Source organism: Berghia stephanieae, chromosome 2, assembly GCF_034508935.2.
Source record: "Berghia stephanieae isolate SIO BIC M18660-M18661 chromosome 2, UCSD_Bste_1.3, whole genome shotgun sequence".
Lineage (NCBI taxonomy): Eukaryota > Metazoa > Mollusca > Gastropoda > Nudibranchia > Aeolidiidae > Berghia > Berghia stephanieae.
The window spans coordinates 65,599,712-65,603,122 of NC_088361.1; positions in this window are offsets into that span (position 1 = coordinate 65,599,712).

A 3,411-nucleotide genomic window follows, 5' to 3' on the forward strand; every position below is an offset into this window, starting at 1 on the left:
AACATACCTAGAAACAAAATGTAATCGGCGGAATTCAGGATCAATAGCCATCCTTTAGCTCGTGAGGGGAATGCTCCACCAATTGAACCATCGGAACCCCCGGGACAATATGTCCAATGCCGATGGTAAGAAAACCTCTATATCATAAATGCTAAAAAACAATTATTAAATTAAAAGTCAATTATAGGTCAGAAGCGACAAATATTTCTTTACCAGTCTGATAACCCAAATTGTTATTATTTCATTATTATAATGGAAATTGTATCAAACCAGCACAAAACTCGACTCCATTACACATAGACTTCTATGCTAAAATAAACCAATAATTGCGTTCGTTTATCAGACCTGCAAATATATGCATGGAGGTCAAGAGCGTCTGGCATGATTTCCTGTAGGTTATGATCCATACACAATTTATGTTTCCAGACATATTGGACTAGCTAATTAACTGCATGCATAAATACCCAACTCTACTGTACGGCTATGTGGGCTTGTGGTATGACATTCGCCTTCGGATAGGAAGGTCCAGGGTTCGAGCCCCGCTCTGAGCGGCTCAAAGTTGAGTCCCTGAAAATGCTCTTTACTCACATTCTCTCACCGTACTCAGGTGTAAAATGAGTATCTGGCCGTTGTCTCTGTCAGTCGTCTATCGTTCTGCATGTCAAGTGTTGCTGTTGGCTATGGACCCCTTGTAAAGCGCGTTGAGCACATTTATTGGATATTTCGCTCTCTAAAGCTCAATTAAAAAAAAGGTTATAATATTTGAGTCCTATCGTCAGAAAACGGTATAATGTCGGCTTGAAATGAAGCTGCTAGAAGATATGGACTGTAAAAAAAAAAAGAAGTAATGAACAAGATATTCAATATTTTTTTACTTGCGGACAACCATGTAAACTTTTTATCTGCTGGCTGTCTGGATTTCAAGTGAGGTCTTCATGTAGAGTACATATTTTCTTTGTTTAGAACCACGATGACCGCCGTTGCTGGGCGACGTGACATCAGACTATTGAATCCAATAAATAGGCCATGAAAGGAAAATGTCTTGATTGAATGAGTGACGATGAATACCGATTAAAGTCCTAGTTTGGATAAGAGGCTTTACACACGTCTCGTTATCTTTGACATGATATTATGTGAATGGATACCTCTGGGGTTCAGGTCTTCAGTTCACATTTTTGCAAAAGTCTTTATGGGGCCATCACTGCAAAATTCACGAGTGCGCCACGAGACAAACTAACATTAAAAATATGTGTCGGCTATCTGAATCGTGTTAAGTGCTTTGTTGAAGGTTTTTGTATCTTCTATGTCGGCAATTAATTGTGGTAATGCATTCCATTCGTGAATGGTTCCAGGAAGAAAAAACAAACTGTTACCTGACCTTTGTTTAGATAGTGACGGATATTGTAAGAATGCGCGAGTTTCAAAAGGGTTATGGTCTATAAAAAATTATCTCAGTTTACCTTATTTTTCATAAAAGACAAAACACATTTGTGAATCGAATTAGACTGGTTCAAAAAGCCACGAAAAATTAAAAAAAAACAAAAACAAGAACAAAACAAAAACAAGAACAAAACAAACAACATTTAAAAAACAAACAAAAAAGCAAACAGAGGAAAACGACTTCTCTCCCCCCCCCCCCCAAAACAAAAAAAAAACAACCAAAAAACAAACAAACAAAAAGAAATAAAAGAACAACAACAACAAAACAACCTAAAAGAAAAAAAGAACCCCCAAAAAACAAAACAAAAACAAAACAAAAGAAATAGCCAAAACAAAAACAAACAAAGTAACAAACAAAACAAAACAAACAAAAAATATAGAAAAACGACAAAATTAATCCCCCGAAAAAACAAAACAAAAAACAACAAACAAACAAACAAAAAAGACAAAGAAAAAGAACAAAAAAAAATAATACAAAAACAAACAAACAAAAAAATAAAAAACCCTCACAAAATACCCCAACAAACTAACAAAATGAAACAATGAAACAATAACTAGCCAAATAAATAAATAAATTGCAAAGAATTAAAAGGCTGCCCGTTAATTCCCACCTAGACTATTAAAGAATGATAAAATCGTCAGGATGTGTGAACTCTCCATCACGCAGTAAAATAAATCATTCTCAGAATACATCAAACAGATGTGAGCATTGTATGAAAGTGACTTTATGTGGCTCTTGATCTTATCAACAGCACAATTAAAACCAGTCATTAAAATCACAACGAGAATGGAAACATTGTGGGAGGAACTGAATATAACTAAAATGTTAATTTCATATCCGAGAGAAAGAACGACCAAAATAGTGAAACCAGACGATTATGCTCGTGGAAGGAATAAAAATAATAATCATACAAAGGCTGATACTGTCGCACTTTGACAAAACACATACCGGTTTCACAATTTTTTTCTAACAGAGACAACACTGTTGAGTACGATGAAAGAATGTGAGTAAAGAGCCTTGTCCAAGGACTCATCTATGCGACGAGCAAGGCTCGAACTCAGGACTTTCCAATCCGAAAGCGGGTGTCATACTACAAGACCGCATAACCTGAAATATCCATCGAATAGAATAGCCCTCAACTCGTCAAAGTGTTTCAAACATAGAGTATCAAGATTTAAACTATTTGAAAAGCTGGGAAACATTTTAATTGATAACCATTCGATAGAAGCATTTCCTGGCCGATATTTTAAAAGGAAAATTGTTTTGTCAGTTCACGACCTTAAAGGCCAACCATTGCATGATTGATTTAACAGGCGGCGGTATTGAACTTCTCCCAACACTCTTTGATGAGACAAAAAGGACATAATAAAACCCAGACAAAATAAATTAAAAAACAAAACAAAACAAAGATAAAAGACTCCACAAAAAACAAACAAACCCGAAACTCCTCCCCCCACCCAAACAAAAAAAATTAATGAAAAAAAAAATCCAAAAATCAAAACAAAACAATACAACGAAACAAAAAAGAAAAAAACCTCCAAAAAGCAACACCCCCCCCCCCAAAAAAAAAAAAAAACAACAACAAAAAAAGAAAACAACAAACAAACATAAAAACTTAAGCAAACAAACGAAACAAACTGCTAAACAAAAAGGTAAAAGAAAGGCAGAGACCAAAAGATAATATAAAAAGAAAATGAAAAAAGCGCGTTTCACCCTCTCCTTACCAACTATAGGAAAATCGTCACATTCGTTACGATACAACCAACATTTTTTCTTATTCAAAGTTCTTTTGTACATCATAAAATTTGAAAAAAATGAACAATGTCCTGTAGACCATGTTTTGCTAAAGAAATTAGATATGTAGACGCAAGGACTTTACTGCTAATGTGCTTGAGTGATAAAAATATATTTTTGTGTTAGTTTGGTGTGAAGTTTTTGGGGAAAATCCTGAAAATGGCGTGTAAGGGGAG